At 38.1% G+C, this 18,957-nt stretch overlaps 1 protein-coding gene across 1 annotated transcript in view; it reads right to left on the reverse strand.

Annotated features, from left to right (window-relative positions):
- LOC110680850 (proline-rich protein 36) overlaps positions 1-18,957 on the reverse strand; it is a 578,332-nt gene that overhangs the window by 424,600 nt on the left and 134,775 nt on the right. The window lies entirely within an intron of this gene.

The raw sequence follows: 18,957 nt of genomic DNA on the forward strand, positions 1-18,957 counted from the left end.
ATCTATGTTGATACAAATCATAGAGCTGTTCTAATTCGTGTGGAATGTTGAACAATCTATAAAAAAGATTTGGACAGAGATTCCCTCCAAATCTTAAGCAAAAATTTCACACTGGAACTGAAAAGCTCAAAAACTCTTCCTGTATTACAGCAAATTTCAAAATTTATAATCTCAAAATGTTGACCCGAATTCATCTGGGACTTATTGAATTGTATGCATACCTTTTAGCGAATGCATGAGATTTTAGAAGAAAATTAAGAGGAATTTGCTCAAATTGCTAAATTTTCGGATGATCTTAAGCACGATTTCAACTAGGAAATGAGAAACTGATTGGTCGTAAATTTTATATTCGGCGATCGCTTGCATAACGATCATTGCAGGAATTACTGAGCAGTATTGGCTCATTACGTGTTTCTCAATGCTCAAAAATCAGTTTAAATATTTGTGAAGTGTTTTGGATCCAATTGAGTTCCAATGAAGGTTCTTAGAAGAAAATCCGGAGCAATTACTGTTGGTTGACCAAGATGGTTGGCAGAACTCTAAGCCAAGCTAGGCTGGAGCATAATTATCTTTGAATCCGTTGAGAGTCATCGTCATTTCAAATTATTAATTAAAATCAAAAGCCTACTTCTTTCTCAATTTAAATTGGTTCACACTGCTGATCAAACTTCACGAATAATCATCGGCTTTATCGACATAATAATTCCAGAGAGTGGAAAAATCTTGAAGTCTGAACCGTATCCAAATCGTGAGCCATTTCCGCTCATATCTTAGAGCTATATTCGCTCCAGATGCATAACAGATTTTTTATACCACTGAATAGGGTTTTTTCACATCTCTGAATTCCGCACAGGATTAGCTCTGACTTCTAGGAATTCTGGGAATAATGTGTGGAACGTTTTGAGCTGAATTTGCTAGTGTTCAGTACGAAAAACATGAGTGAGCCATTTCATCCAACAAAAAGTTAATAATTCTGATAAGGATTCGTGTAGTACCCTCAAAAGTTTCTTCAATTCTGAATAACACTCTCTTAATCTGAAGAATATAAGTCTTCAAAAACCATTGGCAGACTTTGATGAGTCACTGAGAAAGTGCTTGTCATAATAACGAGACAATTCTCAAATGGTTGGCTCCCGAAAATTTACTGCTGAACAGGAGCTGCTCAGTTGAACAGTATTATCGGAAATTGGAAACAGTTTCGTAAAATTCAGGAATTTTTCGGAGCCTTGAACTCAAGACTCAAAAAGTTACTGAAGACTAAATTACGAACCCTTTTTTCATTCTGAAATTATTTAGAAACTATTTAGTCAGAGTTCAATATTTTCATTAAACTAAACAAGTGATTGGAATAATTAAAAATGTGTTGTGAAGTGTTTCGGAGCCAATTAAGCTCCAAAGAAGGTTCCAGAAGAAACTGAAGTTTATGATCCTGAGCAATTACTCTCAAGATGATTGTCGGAGCTCCAACAAAACTTTGCTGGAAATTGTGAATTGAGTCTTTTGAAACTCCTCAGCCTAATTTCCTACGAATCATTTGAAAGTCATCGGCATTTTTTTTTATCAAACTCGTGAGCCAACTTCTCTCTCATATATCTCTGAGCAACGTTCGATCGGAATTCTCAACTTTATCGAATCCATCAGCATAATATTCCAGAGAGTGAAGAATAAGTGAATTCTGAGCCGTATTTTAGCGAAAATTCTTGCTCAAAATCGAGAGCCATTTTGGCTCCGAATGCATCACAGATTTTTTTAACATTACTGAATAAGATGTTTTCATATCTCTGAATCCCGAACCTTCGGAGCTCTGACCTCTCGGAACCTCAGGTATAATGTGTGAAATGCTTTGAGCTGAATTTACCAGTGCTCAGTACGAAAAGGTTTGTTTCGTTGGAGAGTGAGCCATTTTATTCAAGAATAAGTTAATAATTCTGATTCGTGAAGTACCCTCTAAAGCAGTTGCTTCAGTTTTGAATATTCCAAACACAAAACTCTCCTAATCTAAAGAATGACAGACTTCAGGAAGACATTGGCAGGATTTGATGAGCCACATGAGCTCAATTTGCTCTAAATTTTTAGAATGAATATACACTGTTTTGTTCCGGTATGTTTTGGAGCTCTGAACTCGATTCTAATAAAGTTACTGAAGACTAAATTGCAAATATTTTTTTCAATCTGAGATGATTCAGAAACTATCTAACTATAGCCAGAGTTCTATTTGTTCATCAACCTAAACCAGTGATTGAAATTATAACAAAAACTGTGTTTTGAAGTGTTCTGGAGTCCAATAAGCTCCAATGAAGATTCTTTGGAGAAACTGGAGTTCATAATCCTGAGCAACTACTCTTAAGATGGTTGGCAGAACTCGGAGCCAAATTTGTTGGAAATTGTGCATTGAATCCTTTGAAACTTCTTGGCCTAATTTTCTTTGAACCCTTTGAGAGTCATCGGCATTTCATTTTTTTTAATCGAAATCGTGAGCCTACTTCTCTGAGCAAGGTTCGATCTGAATTGTCGAAATTCTCAACTTTATCGATGCCAACAATAATCACAGGGGGAGTGAAAAATCCTTGGATTCTGAGCCGTATTTTAGCGAAAAATTTTGCTCAATTTCGTGAGCCATATTCGCTCCGAGTTCATCACAGATTTATTTCTACAAAACTAAATAAGATTTTTTTCTATCTCTGAATCCCGGACCTTCGGAGCCCTGACATCTTGGAATCTTGGGAATGATGTGTGGAACGTTTTGAGCCAAATTTGCCAGTTTTTCGTTGGAGAATGAGCCATTTTATTAAAGAATAAGTTAATAATTCTGATTTGTGAAGCACCCTAACAAGCAGTTGCTTCAGTTTTGAATATTCCGAACAAAACTCTTTTAGTCTAAAGAATGAAAGACTTAATAAGACATTGGCAGGATTAGATGAGCCGCATGAGCTCAATTTGCTCTAAATTTTTAAAAGGAATATACACCTTTTTTGTTGCAGTATGTTATCATTATCATTAAGTTATTGAAGAGTAATTTGCAAATTATTTAGAAACTATCTAACTACATCTAGAGTTCCATTTATTCATTAACCTGGACAAGTGGTTGAAATTATAAACAAAAAAATTGTTAAGTGTGTTGGAGCAAATTTAGCTCCAATGAAGATTCTCAGAAGAAATGGAGTTCATAATCCTGAGAATTTACTCTCAAAATGCTTGTCAGAACTTTAACCGAAAGTCCTTAGAAATTTAAGAGCCTTCTCTAGAACCCCTTTCAGAGCTTCTCTGGAAGCGCTTTCAGAGCTTCTCTGGAAGCCCTTTCAGAGCTTCTCTGGAGGCCCTTTCAGAGTTTCTCTGGAGGCCCTTTCAGAGCTTCTCTGGAAGCCCTTTCAGAGCTTCTCTGGAAGCCCTTTCAGAGCGTCTCTGGAAGCCCTTTCAGAACGTCTCTGGAAGCCCTTTCAGAGCGTCTCTGAAAGCCCTTTCAGAGCTTCTCTGGAAGCCCTTTCAGAGCTTCTCTGAAAGCCCTTTCAGAGCTTCTCTGAAAGCCCTTTCAGAGCTTCTCTGGAAGCGCTTTCAGAGCTTCTCTGGAAGCCCTTTCAGAGCTTCTCTGGAAGCCCTTTCAGAGCTTCTCTGGAAGCCCTTTCAGAGCTTCTCTGGAAGCCCTTTCAGAGCTTCTCTGGAAGCCCTTTCAGAGCTTCTCTGGAAGCCCTTTCAGAGCTTCTCTGGAAGCCCTTTCAGAGCTTCTCTGGAAGCCCTTTCAGAGCTTCTCTGGAAGCCCTTTCAGAGCTTCTCTGGAAGCCCTTTCAGAGCTTCTCTGGAAGCCCTTTCAGAGCTTCTCTGGAAGCCCTTTCAGAGCTTCTCTGAAAGCCCTTTCAGAGCTTCTCTGGAAGCGCTTTCAGAGCTTCTCTGGAAGCGCTTTCAGAGCTTCTCTGGAAGCCCTTTCAGAGCTTCTCTGAAAGCCCTCTCAGAGCTTCTCTGGAAGCCCTTTCAGAGCTTCTCTGAAAGCCCTTTCAGAGCTTCTCTGGAAGCCCTTTCAGAGCTTCTCTGAAAGCCCTTTCAGAGCTTCTCTGAAAGCCCTTTCAGAGCTTCTCTGGAAGCGCTTCTCTAGGATCTCTTTCAGAGCTTCCCTAAAAGCCCTTCCAGAGCTTTCCTGAAAGCCCTTTCAGAGCTTCCCTAAAAGCCCTTTCAGAGCTTCTCTAGAAGCCCTTTCAGAGCTTCTGTGGAAGCCCTTTAGAGCTTCTGTGGAAGCCCTTTCAGAGTTTTCTAGAAGCCCTTTCAAAGCTTCTCTAGAAACCCTATCAGAGCTTCTCAGGAAGCACTTCCAGCGCTTCACTAGAATCTCTTTCTGAGATCTTCTGGAAGCGCCTTCAGAGCTTTCCTGAAAGCCCTTTCAGAGTTTCTTTGGAAATCAGAGCTTCTGGAAGCGCCTTCAGAGCTCTCCTGAAAGCCCTTTCAGAGCTCTTCTGAAAGCCCTTTCAGAGCTTTTCTGGAAGCCCTTTAAGAGCTTCTCTAGAAGCCCTAGACAGAGCTTCTAGAAGCCTTCCGAAGCTTCTATGAAAGCCCTTTTTGAGCTTCTCTAAAAACCCTATCAGAGCTTCTCTGGAAGCACTTCCAGCGCTTCTCTGGAATCTCTTTCTGAGATCTTCTGGAAGCGCCTTCAGATCTTTCCTGAAAGCCCTTTCAGAGCTTCTCTGAAAGCCCTTTCAGAGCTTCTCTGAAAGCCCTTTCAGAGCTTCTCTGGAAGCCCTTTCAGAGCTTCTCTGGAAGCCCTTTCAGAGCTTCTCTGGAAGCCCTTTCAGAGCTTCTCTGGAAGCCCTTTCAGAGCTTCTCTGGAAGCCCTTTCAGAGCTTCTCTGGAAGCCCTTTCTGAGCTCTTCTGGAAGCGCCTTCAAAGCTTTCCTCAAAGCCCTTTCAGAGCTTCTCTGGAAGCCCTTTCAGAGCTTCTCTGGAAGCCCATTCAGAGCTTCTCTGGAATCTCTTTCTGAGCTCTTCTAGAATCTCTTTCTGAGCTCTTCTAGAATCGCCTTCAGAGCTTTCCTGAAAGCCCTTTCAGAGCTTCTCTGGAAGCCCTTTCAGAGCTTCTCTGGAAGCCCTAGAAAGAACTTCTCTGGAAGCCCATTCAGAGCTACTCTAGGAAGGATTAAATGGGTCATATGAGTTTAATTTCCTCTTAATTTTCAGTACGACTGTATATAACCCCTTAGAAAATATTGCATGATTGTGTATATAATCCTTGTATGGTTTCATGGGATATAATTGTGTAATGCTGAGCCAATTCAGTTCAATGAACTAGGAAATTTGAGTTCAACAAGTATACTGAGTAAATTATCTCATCGTACTGAGCCTTTGCTGCTCTCGTTGGAAAGTAAACTTTCCCTATCATACTGAGCAAGGCATTTCATTTTCGTACTGTGCGAATTCCTCTAGTCACACTGATCAAGTCTTGCTCAATTTGTGTTCGTGACAAACTCCGCTTGTCATTATGAGCGATTCTAGCTCTCACTCAAACACCGGTGCAGTTGCAATGAGCGAACTCTGCTCATTATACCGAGCCATTTCAGCTCATTCTCGAAAATTTAACCATCGATGAACATAAAGATTCTGAACATCTAAATTTCCGAACAGTTTGGATGGCTTATCCAACACTGAGTATTTTCAGTTCAGAAACTTCACTGAGCGTATCTTCTGCAGTATATTGAGCCATTTCGGCTCCTGAGGCAAACTTTGCTTATCATACTGAGCGAGTCTTGCTCAATTAGTACATTGCAAACTCTGCTCGTCAAAGCGAGCCATTCTCACTCCGACTCCTGAGCAGGTCATTCAATGAGCTAGCTCTGCTCATTATACTTGGTTTCTTCAAGAGCTTGTTTAGCTCATACTCAAATTTTCCATTATAAATGAACTTAAAGGTTCGGAAGATTCAAACTTCTGGATATTTTGGATTTCGCACATGATTCCTGGATCATTCTGATGAATAAAAAAGTAGAACAAAACCACAATAAGAGCTCTTGAGCACCAATAGCACCTCCATTCCGACAAAATGGGTCAACAAATCATCGGGTGCACAGCCCACAACTAACTACACAGACACACACCCACACTCATAAAGATAGAGAATGAGAGAGCCTTTTATTGCCTAGATCCGATTTCCGATAATCATAGCGTTCCGGGTCCGGTCTGGGCACATGTGTAAAGAGCCTTTTCCATTCCATTATCGCATCGGGATGGATGAGCACTTTGAAATGATATGATTACAGGGCAGGCAGTGAAATCCATCCGTCCAGTAAAAGGGTTGTGTGTGAGTGGCGGCACTGATTCTCACAGGGCGTTGATTGACGGTTTTCATCGAGCTACGTCATCATCATCATCATCGGATCCCTACTTAATCCCGACCGAGCCCGACCCGATTGTATAGGTAGCTGGCTGGTAATTGGTGTCCACGGTGGAATGGCTCCGGGTAAAACGATTGACTTTTTACTATACGGTCCTGGTGTGTCCGGTAGCGAGGATACGAGGAGGTGGGATCAAACAATTATTTTGATTAGGGATATCATCGCATGGAAGGGTGGGACTTTGGACGTGATTGACTGTTTGTTTGTGAGATAATTGAGTGTCGATCACTAGCCGGCTCACGATGAGGTGCTACCGGAGAATAGTTTAGTTTGATTTACTGGGACCGGAGGTGGAGAGAATATTAAATTCCAATCAGCTTTCAGTGGTTTTAACTGTGAAGAGAGATGCCCGAGATGAAAGATAAGGATATTGAACTTGCAGTAACATAACCAAAAGTTTATGCTTCATCAGAAAGTTAGAAATGGTTAACGAAATTCTAACAGAAATGAACGAATCAATATTGGAGGATTGTCTAAATAGTCCTTGTATGATTACAAGTAAAATTATTGTTAATCCACACGGATTTTTGCTGGATTGCAAAGAATGTGATTTGAAAAATAAGTGTTGAGTATTTTACAATTCTTTCAACAGTTCTCAACAAAAAACATTATTATGATTGAAGCGATTTTAAGATTCCAACTGGAAGATAACTGATATATTCCTGTTTAGATACTTTGAAGATTTACATAACATTCTCTGGATAGATCCGTGACGTATATTTCGACAAATTTTGTTAAATCTTCCTCGGAATTTTTAAGGGATTAATCCACTAAAAGAAGGCTTGGACGATTGTATATATAGTCTTTGTATCGTTCTATGTGAAATCCGAAAGAATTTCATTTTTTTTTCTAATGACCTGAAATTACGCTTTTCTATCAATAACCCACATGCAAATGAAAGAGATTATTCCGCAAAATTCCACCACCAGCAAAAAGAAACGATAAATTTTGATCGCCTGGTAATCCTCGCAGTATGAATCAGCCCTAGTGGAGCTACGTCTCTCCGAGTACGCCTCCGGGGACCGCCCAGAGGGGGACCCGAACCTCAATAACATGACTTTTAATTGCCTCGACATAACCATTTCTGAGTGGGCTCAGCGCAGCGCCCCGATGACTATAGCATGTATGATCGCTGTAAATAATCCTTAAACGACATCATCATAACCGTAATCATGCGCTTGCTTCGCACCGTCACCCGAAGGAATTGTCTTCCTTCTTTTCTGCCCCGCTAAAGCAGCTCGATCGCGCCCCTCTAATGGCCCTCGTTGCACGGGACGCAAATGTCGTCTTAGCACGCGCCTTCCCGAGCAGTGGAATCGAACGGAATTGTAACAGATTTTGTTGTCCAGCAAGCATTTTTCTAACAATATGTGTTATAGTTTTGGAAGATTAGTAATTAAAAAAAAAAACATAATTTCTTATACATCAGGATTTTTCACATAATTTAAACAAAAGTGTAGTTGATTGCATTATTTTCATCAACTGAATTATAACAAAATTTGTTACTTGCGACAAATTTTGATATAACTGTGATACAGTTTTGTTGCAATCAATTGATCGGGTTTTGCCGATAAACGATAAATCCATTTTCATGTCGAGCCGCGCTTCGGCGTCTTCAGTGACGGCCTACACGATCGTTAAATTGCGATTTTTTACGAGCTTAGACGAGCGGCGGTCGCTTTGCGGATTAGGCCGAAGTAGTAGGTCGGTTTCATTTTTCTCGAGCGGCTTCTGTTTTCAGCTTCTGTCTCAATCGATTGGGAAAGCATTGCACGCGCGAACGGATCAATTTGGATTAATGTAGATGGTTGTAGGGACGTGGCTAATAAGCAGGAAGTGATTGAAAATTGATCGTCTAAGTAGGAGGATTAAATCTTTTCGCAATATTTTACAATCAACCTTAACAATCATAAGATATTGAATTGCAAGGACGTGGCCGAAGCTCCGTTATTCGTTCTAGTTTTGAAACTGAGCAAATGAAAATGGATGTATTGAGAAAACTATAGTTGCAATCAGGTTCACAATCTAGAAATATTTGAGAATCTTTCATGGAACCATACAAGGATTATTTACACAATCTTCCATGATTGAGACTTCCCTCACAATTCCAGCCAAAAAATTGATAATTTTTAAAGGATTTTTGAAGAAAACTTCATACAATTCATAATCTAAATATGACAACATCGTAGATTCATATCTATTGAATTAATTTGTGAATTTTGAAAAATAAATGGAGGATAGTCTCTATAATCCATATATGGTTTCATTGGAAATACCTTGGGAAATTTCTTTCCAAATCTTCCGGATGGTATATTTTCCAATATCTTCTTATAATTCTCAATTCGAAAACCATTCGTTCAATCATCCAAAATTCTTTCTTTCTATTCATCAAGCATTTTTGTGAAAATTACTTCGTTTTATTATAACGTTTTACTTTGAATTTGTTATCCTATATGGATGAATCATTGCTTCCAAGCGATAACCACACTCTTCCTTGGCACATGACACACAAAAATAAAGCTTGCGACAAGAAACCTGTTTATTTTATCGATTTTCCATCGCCGTTTCTCGATTTGCTTGCTCTCGACCGCGAAGTTTTACTCTGAAGTTGTGCTTGAACACCATTCAGCATCGCCGGAGATGCCTGTTGGAATGGAAGACTACTGAGAAGGCCCTTTTCGGTGGCATTCTTCACTCATTCCGTTCGGAGTTCTTTTTTTCTGCTATTGGACGAGCAGCGGGAGATATTCAACTTGATCGAATGGACCAGTAGACTTCCTCGATGATTCTGAACACTACATCGCAAAGGGCAACATATTTAAGTGGTTCTCTGTCGAGTTTTTTTTTCTTGAAGTTCGAGCAAATTATCAAGCGATTTTAACTGATGATGACAGGATTGTGAAAGATTTGAGAAATTTATTGATGTTTCCGCGAGGAGGAAGAATTGGGAGGTGACAACCGAGAAGTGGTGAAAAAAAACTCTTCTTGGTTTATTCGGGACCTTTGAAACAATTTCCCATGATATTTTTTTACTCAGAATTGGTCTTTTGATGACTCTGGAATGTTTCCAGACTATTTATCAGTAAGAAATAACAAAGGATTCCAAGCAACTATATAAGAAACATTTACCAAATCATCCAAAATGTTAGGAAAAACTCGGAACGGTGTCATTCAATAGTTAATCTTAAGTGAGTTTATTTTCAGGAAAATCACTTCTATGGCTTAATTTGATTTTATGATTTAAAGTTTGAATGTGTTTTCTCAAAGTATGGTAAGAAAACTGAAGTATGAATCTTCCATAAGTTAATCTAAAAACTTGCTTTATTCAGGACCTTTAAAATAATTTTCCATATTTTTTTTCAGGTTTAATGTTTTGATGAATCTAGAATTTCTCCCGATTTTTCGCAGTCAGTAATCACAAAAGATTCCAAGTAACTATACATGAATCATTTACCAATTCATCCAAAATTTTGGGAAAACCTCACTTGACACCGTTCATTAGTTAACCTTAAGTAAGTTCATGTTCAAGAAAATCTCTTCCAATGTTTGAATCAATGACCTAATCTGATTTTGTGATTCAAGAGTTTTTCAAGTGATTCTTCTCGAAGTATGATAAGAAAACTGAAGTATGAATCTTCCATAGTATTATTTAACAATATCTGTAATACTATGCACTTGTTTTATTCGGGTTTTTTGAAACAATTCCCCATGTTTGTTCGCAGAATTTATCTTTTGATAACTCCAGAATTACTTCAGATTTTTCCAAGTCATCCAAAATCCTAGGAAAACCTCTTTTGAATCTTCCATAATATTATTTAGCAATATCCTTAAGACCATGCGCTTGTTTTATTTGGGATCTTTGAAAGAATTTGCCATGTTTTTTTCGCAGAATTAATCTTTTTCTCCAGATTTTTCTCTTACAGAAATTACAAAGTATTCCAAGTAACTATACAATAATCATTTACCAAATCATCTATATTGCTAGGGAAACATCTCTTTACACCGTTCCATAGTTTATCTTAAGTTCATGTCCAAGAAAATCTCTTCCAAAGCTTGTATCAATGACTACATTGACGATCAAAAGCGAGCCTAGGTTATGAAAGGTTTTCAAATTGAAATGAATATTTTCGGTTTTCTGTGCCTTGAATTGCAAAAACTTGTCAGTTAAATGATAGCAGTTTCAGTTTTCACTAGAAATGTTCATTAAGATGCACTAATCCCTATTCTAATAGAGCGCCATCTATGCATTTAAGCTTTGCGTTAAATCACCAATCTGATTCTAAAATATAAGATTTATGACTTTTTCAAGCGTTTTTCCTCGAAGTACGATAAGAAAACTGAAGTATGAATCTTCCATAGTATTATCTAACAATATCCTTAAGAGCATGTAGTTGTTTTATTCGGGATCTTTGGAAGAATTAGTCATGTTTTTTTAATTGATCTTTCGATGACTCCGGAATTTCTTCCGACTTTTCTCAGTCAGGAATCACAATGTATTCCAAGACACTATACAAGAATCTTTTACCAAATCATTCAAAATCCTAGTGAAACCTCTCTTGACACCGTTCAATAGAAAATCTCAAGTTCGTTTTCAAGAAAATCTCTTACAAGGTTTGAATCAATGACAATCTGCTTTTAAGATTTAGGAGTTTTTCAAGTGATTCTTCTCGAAGTATGATAAGAAAACTGAAATATGAATCTTCCATAATATTATATAAAATATCCTAAAGACCATGCACTTGTTTCATTCCGGACCTGTAAAATAATTTTCCATACATTTTTTCGGAATTAATCTTTTGAAGACTCCAGAACTTCTCAAGGTTTTTCTCAGTCAGTAATCACGTAAATCCACGTAACTATACAAGAATCATTTACCAAATCATTCAAAATTCTGGGAAAACCTCACTTGATACCGTTCAAAAATTAACCTTAAGTTCATTTTCAAAAACATTTCTTACAAGGCTTGAATCTATGTCTTAATCTGACTCTAAGATTTAAGATTTTTTCAAGTATTTCTTCTCGAAGTACGATAATAAAACTGGAACTGTGAATCTTCCATAATATTATCTAGAATGTCCTTTAGACCATGCACTTGTTTTATTCGGAACCTTTAAAAAATCATATTATTTTCAGAGTTTATCTTTTAACGACTCCAGAATTACTTCAGATTTTTCTCAGTCAGGATTTACAAAAGATTCCAAGTAACTATACAATAACCATTTGCAATATGATCCAAAATCCTATGAAAACCTCTCTTGACACTGTTCAATAGTTAACTATTAATTAATGTTAAGAGACGAACCAACCAAGAGCTGAAAGTCTCGTTAATAAAGACAATTCATTCAATTCAGTTAATGTTCAAGAAAATCTATTCCAATGCTTGTATCAATGACTTAATCTGATTTTAAGATTTAATATTTAGGATCTTTTCAAGTGTTTCTTCTCCAAGTATGACAAGAAACTGAAATAAAAATTTTCCGTAATATTATCTAACAATGACTTCAATACCATACACTATTTTGGAATTTGATCAAATATGTCCAATGAAAAACTTGCATGATTGGATATGCACTACTCCAAACATTCCCTGAAAAATCTTCTGTTCATTTACCAATTCATCCAAAATTCTGGGAAAACCTCACTTGACACCGTTCATTAGTTAACCTTAAGTAAGTTCATGTTCAAGAAAATCTCTTCCAAAGTTTGAATCAATGACCTAATCTGATATTATAATTTGAGAGTTTTTCAAGTGATTCTTCTCGAAGTATGATAAGAAAACTGAAGTATGAATCTTCCATAGTATTATTTAACAATATCTTTAAGACCATGCACTTGTTTTATTCGGGTTTTTTGAAACAATTCCCCATGTTTGTTCGCAGAATTTATCTTTTGATAACTCCAGAATTACTTCAGATTTTTCCCAGTCAGGAATCACAAAGGATTCCAAATAACTACACAAGAATCATTTACCTGATCATCCAAAATCCTAGGAGAACCTCTTTTGAATCTTCCATAATATTATTTAGCAATATCCTTAAGACCATGCGCTTGTTTTATTTGGGATCTTTGCCATGTTTTTTTCGCAGAACTAATTTTTTGATGACTCCAGAATTTCTCCAGATTTTTCTCTTACAGAAATTACAAAGGATTCCAAGTAACTATGCAATAATCATTTACCAAATCATCTTTATTCCCAGGGAAACATCTCTTCTTACCGTTCCATAGTTTACCTTAAGTTCATGTCCAAGAACATCTCTTCCAAAGCTTGAATCAATGACTACATTGACGATCAAAAGCGAGCCTAGGTCACGAAAGTTTTTCAAATTGAAATGAATATTTTCGGTTTCTTAAATTGCAAAAACTTGTCAGTTAAATGATAGCAGTAAATTTTCTTCAAAAGTTTTCACTAGAAATGTTCATTAAGATGCACTAATCCCTATTCTAGTAGAGCGCAATCTATGCATTTTTGCTTTGCGTTAGATCACCAATCTGATTCTAAAATATAAGATTTATGACTTTTTCAAGCGTTTTTCCTCGAAGTATGATAAGAAAACTGAAGTATGAATCTTCCATGGTATTATCTAACAATATCCTTAAGACCATGTAGTTGTTTTATTCGGGATCTTTGGAAGAATTAGTCATTTTTTTTAATTGATCCTTCGATGACTCCGGAATTTCTTCCGACTTTTCTCAGACATGAATCACAGTGTATTCCAAGGCACTTTACAAGAATCTGTTACCAAATCAGTCAAAATCCAAGTGAAACCTCTCTTGAAACCGTTCAATAGTTAATCTTAAGTTCATTTTCAAGAAAATCTCTTACAAGGTTTGAATCAATGACAATCTGCTTTTAAGATTTAGGAGTTTTTCAAGTGTTTCTTCTCGAAGTACGATAAGAAAACTGAAATATGAATCTTTCATAATATTATATAAAATGTCCTAAAGACCATGCACTTGTTTTATTCCGGACCTGTAAAATAATTTTCCATACATTTTTTCGGAATTAATCTTTTGAAGACTCCAGAATTTCTCAAGTTTTTTCTCAGTCAGTAATCACAAAAGATTCCAAGTAACTATACAAGAATCATTTACCAAATCATCCAAAATTTTGGGAAACCTCACTCACCGTTCAAAAATTAACCTTAAGCTCATTTTCAAGAAAATTTCTTCCAAGGCTTGAATCTATGTCTTAATCTGATTCTAAGATTAAAGATTTTTTCAAGTATTTCTTCTCGAAGTACGATAAGAAAACTGGAACTGTGAATCTTCCATAATGTTATCTAAAAACGTCCTTTAGACCATGCACTTGTTTTATTCGGAACCTTTAAAAAAAATCATATTCTTTTCAGAGTTTATCTTTCAACGACTCCAGAATTACTTCAGATTTTTCTCAGTCAGGATTTACAAAAGATTCCAAATAACTATACAATAACCATTTGCAATATGATCCAAAATCCTATGAAAACCTCTCTTGACACTGTTTAATAGTTAACTTTTAGTTCATGTTCAAACAAATCTCTTCCAATGCTTGAATCAATGACTTAATCTGATTTTAAGATTTGAGATTTAGGATTTTTTCAAGTGTTTCTCCTCCAAGTATGACAAGAAACTGAAATAAAAATCTTCCGTAATATTATCTAACAATGACTTCAATACCATACACTATTTTGGAATTTGATCAAATATCTTCAATGAAAAGCTATCAGGATTGGATATGCACTCTTCCAAACATTCGCTGAAAAATCTTCCCAAATATTGTCCTTTAAATAGTCTATAGTTTAGCTAAAGCCATAATTAGAATTAGTTTCATGCGTTTGTTGTGGGAAACAACATGACATTTCTCAAATTTGGGACTGCTTCTCATTTTTTACCATGAGCCATACAAGGGTTGCCTAAAAAATCCTTCAAAGTTCAACAAAGAGTATAGCCGATACTATTAGTCGGCTAACAAAAAATCTAAACATTGTGGCCGAAATTTCACTATCAGTGATCTACAGATTTTTTTAAAACATATATTAAACGAACAGCTCTCAAAATCAGCTAGGGATTCTTTCCGCAACTGCCATAAATTTATCTTAAAATTCATTGAGTACTTCCTTTGAAATCATACGGGGAATATTTGAGTAATAGTCCAACTGATCGGTGTTCATACCGTGCGGACTAGATGATATTTTGGCCTTGGATGATTTTTCCGATGCTGTTTTGACACTGATGTTCCATAAAATAGATAAGTTTCATTATCACACCAAAAAAGAAGCAAATAATTTGTTATTCCCAACCCCCCCGCGAAGTGACAGATAACTCAATTTTCACGTACCTACTTGCAGCGTAAACAATGGGGCCATCCACCGCTGCCGGCACGATTTTTCACTATGGGAGATCGGAAATTTGTTTCGTTGTTGACGGGTGCAGAACAACGAATGGAATGAAACGAAATAAGGGCGAATCCGATTTTTTCTTCATGCAATGAAAACAAACATAACGAAAGCACCAAGTTTTGACACCAAATGAATTAAACGCGCATCAAATCGTTCGGTGAAACATTGAGAAAAATCTACACGTCAAGGTCGTGTGTTTTACTTATATATTTGTGCAATGAGGAAAACCACATGATTTGAGTGTGGTAGCCATATGGATTTCATCATTGATTTCACGGTATAATGACATGTGTATCAACATTAGGTTGTCATGTGAAACAAACATGAATTTCCAACTATTAAATCATGAAAACCAACTGATTTTCTTATCGAAATGTAGTAGCTTTAGATAGTAATGTGTGATAGAACATAAATGTCATGGGACTGAAAGAAGAAATTTGGTAGAAAAACTTTTGCTCCCCAAAATATGGATCCGAGGCTCCTCTGCTTGTCGCAAGCTCTCTTGATTTTTTTTTTCAAACCCGTGAGCCAGCAACAAGCGGGGCGCCGCAAATCCATAATTTGCATAAGCATATTCCATTTTTTTTTTCGAAACTGAAAGCCAGGAAAATCTGTTAGTGGAATCCGATTTTTCTACTAAACTATACATTATAATCAAGGTAGAATTCTCGTATATCGGTCAACTTCACTAATAAAAGAAAAATCGAATTCACAAATTTTCATCTAACACTTTCAGCTTCAAAATTTGCTTCTTCTCTTTGGAAGCATGATGATGACTGTCGTTCGACACGAGGTCCAACCGCAATTCAGTTCACTATGCATCCCATGGGTTGATCACAAAAAATTTAGAAGCTTTAAACATGGAAATCGATAGCAAAGCTCATGGATTTCATCATAACAATCTCATTGCGCAAATCAATGAATCGACCAACTTGAACATGATGATTATGACACAAGATAACTATAAGCAAAACACACTGAATCCGTGTTGGAGTGATGATCTATGTGTCCATACAGGCTGCTTGGGCACGTCAGGAGTTAATCATCAATATTAAGGAGTTAATGTGTCCATTTACAGGCTGCTTGGGCACGTCAGGAGTTAATCATCAATATTAACCTCCTTTTCCCGAGCAGCCTAGATAGCCGCGTAGTGTCGGTAGCGGTTGTTTCAACTGGCTAAGAATTAACACTACGGACTGCCTGTTCCGGTGGTAAAAGTCCACCTCACAGGTGACCCCTAATTTATGGTGTGATGCGTACCGTGCCTAGGAATGAATGGTTAGGGGGGTCTAAATAAAACCTAACCGCTAACGGAGCCTGTGGGGTACCAGGGCGCCCTCCACAGTATTGAGTCCTTCCTGTGCTACCCGGAGCAATGGTGCAGGTTACCTTGTGTTTCTCCGAGATAATCGGCTGCCCTTCTTCAGTCTCTATCCTGAGGCTTAATAAGGGTGGGATTATGAATATGTTGACATTTAATTTAAATTATCACCTATATGGATTCGCATTATGCGTTTTACACAGTGTTTTCTGTGCTCTTTCGCCTTTGGCGACTTTAAATAGATACCGATCTGGTTTTTTCGTTGCTGGTCTTTTTCGTGCAAAAAGCTTAATCCTGCCTAGTTTGAGTAGTGGCTACGGTTAGGTTAGCTCAGATCAATCTTCAGCATAAAAGAACAGCAACTATCAATCTTTGCAGACTCATGCAAAATGGTGCAGCCCAAGCGGCGCTAGTTCAAGAACCCTACTTTCGTAGAGGAAACTTCTATCTAGGTAACCTTGTGGATCCAGTTTTTGCTACTTTCAGCAAACTTGAAATGGCAAACTCGCGCTCCATGCCCCGCGCATGCGTGCTCGTTAATAAAGCAATCGTTGCTACACTCATATCTGAGTCAACTACCAGAGATGTATGTGCTGTCACAATCGATGTTTCTGTTGGTGACCTTAACAGGAAATACGTCTATTGTTCGGTATATTTACCACATGATGAACCATCCCCAACGGATGACTTCAAACGAGTTGTCGTACACTGCGTAACAAAAGGCCTTCCGCTGATTGTGGGCAGTGATGCCAATGCTCATCACATCATCTGGGGCAGCTCAGATATCAATTTGAGAGGCTCCAGTCTGATGGAATACTTAAGTAGTACAGACCTTGGATTACTTAACATAGGCAATCGCCCTACCTTCATGGTTTCTAATAGAGAAGAAGTGTTAGACATAACGCTCTGCTCGAATAGAATCAGTCACGAGTTGACGAATTGGCATGTATCCGATGAGGAATCATTATCGGATCATCGCTACATCTTCTTTGAACATTCAAATGTAACTGCGCAGACTTTGCGTTTTAGGAATCCCCGGTCAACAAACTGGGAACTCTATATTGAATTGGTTGCGACCAAATTTCATGGATATTCTCCGTCCATTGAAAATCCAAGTGATCTGGATGATGCCGTTGATACTACAACATCCTACATTATGGAAGCTTTTGAAGAAGCATGTCCTCTGCGGTCTGTAAAGACTACAAGAGGGACCCCATGGTGGAATTCCGATCTGACTAGACTCAGGAAACAATGTAGAAGGAGTTGGAACAGACGCCATTCAGCTGGATCAGAGTCGTTCAAGTCGGCTCGCAAGGCTTACAAGACGGCTCTTCGTTCTGCTGAACGATCCGGCTGGAAAAACCTTTGTACAAATGTTTCCAGTTTGAGTGAAGTCAGTCGGCTGAACAAAATCCTTGCAAAGTCTAAGGATTTCCAAGTGAACGAAATTCGCTTACCTAATGGTGACTTTACTTCTTCCGATGAAGAAGTTTTAGAATGTTTATTCAATACACACTTCCCCGGTTGTGTGGACATAGCATCTACGGATGAACCAAATGTCTTTTCATGTAGTTACGAGTCTCTGGCCTCGGCTCGCAGTATCGTAACTACTGAATCGATTCAATGGGCACTTAATAGTTTTGCTCCTTTCAAATCTCCAGGAGCGGATGGGATTTATCCTGTTCTGCTCCAAAAGGGATTTGAGTTTATCAAACATGTTTTGAAAAAGCTACTTGTAAGCAGTTTTGCTACCGGGTACATTCCCAAATCCTGGCGTGATATTACTGTAAAGTTTATCCCAAAAGGAGGACGTGCGTCGTATGAGGAAGCGAAGAGTTTTAGACCAATCAGTCTGACCTCTTTTCTTCTGAAATGTCTGGAACGCATTATCGATCATCACATCCGTGATGTTTATTTGGCAAACATGCCTCTTCATGTGAATCAACATGCTTACCAATCTGGAAAGTCCACTGTGACTCTTTTACACAAAGTTGTATACGATATCGAGAAAGCATTCGCTCAGAAGCAATCCTGCTTGGGTGTTTTCTTGGATATTGAGGGTGCCTTTGATAACGTGTCTTTCGATGCCATATTGGAAGCCGCACGAAACCATGGGCTACCTACAATGATTACCAATTGGATTCATCAAATGCTCAAAAACCGACATCTCTTCTCGACATTGCGTCAAGCAGCGATTCGAAAATTGAGTGTTTGCGGATGCCCCCAAGGGGGAGTCTTGTCACCACTTTTGTGGAATCTCGTAGCAGATACGCTATTGAGGCAACTCAATAATAGCGGTTTTCCAACTTATGGACTTGCCGACGACTATCTAGCTCTGATAGTTGGTATGTGCATAAGCACCCTATTCGACCTGATGCAAAGTGCTCTTCAGGTAGTCGAGAGTTGGTGTCGCCAATATGGCCTTTCGGTTAACCCGAATAAAACATCTATTGTTCTTTTTACGGAAAGACGAAACCGCGATGGAATTCGACCTTTACGTCTTTTTGGCACTGAGATTAATGTGACTGATCAAGTAAAGTATGTCGGAGTCATTCTAGATTCTAAACTTTTATGGACAGCTCACATTGATTTCAGAGTCAAAAAAGCTTGCATGGCCTTCGGTCAATGCCGGCGAACCTTTGGTAAAACTTGGGGCCTCAAACCCAAATATATCAAATGGATTTACACAACAGTTGTTCGACCAATATTGGCATATGGATGTCTTGTGTGGTGGCAAAAGGGCGAAGTGAGAACAATCCAATCAAAATTGGGCCATCTCCAGAGGATGTGCTTGATGGCGATGTCTGGTGCGTTCTCTACAACTCCCACAGCAGCGCTTGAGGCCATTTTCAACGTTGCGCCACTACACATATATCTTAAACAAGAAG

Source organism: Aedes aegypti, chromosome 1 (assembly GCF_002204515.2).
Source record: "Aedes aegypti strain LVP_AGWG chromosome 1, AaegL5.0 Primary Assembly, whole genome shotgun sequence".
Classification (NCBI taxonomy): domain Eukaryota; kingdom Metazoa; phylum Arthropoda; class Insecta; order Diptera; family Culicidae; genus Aedes; species Aedes aegypti.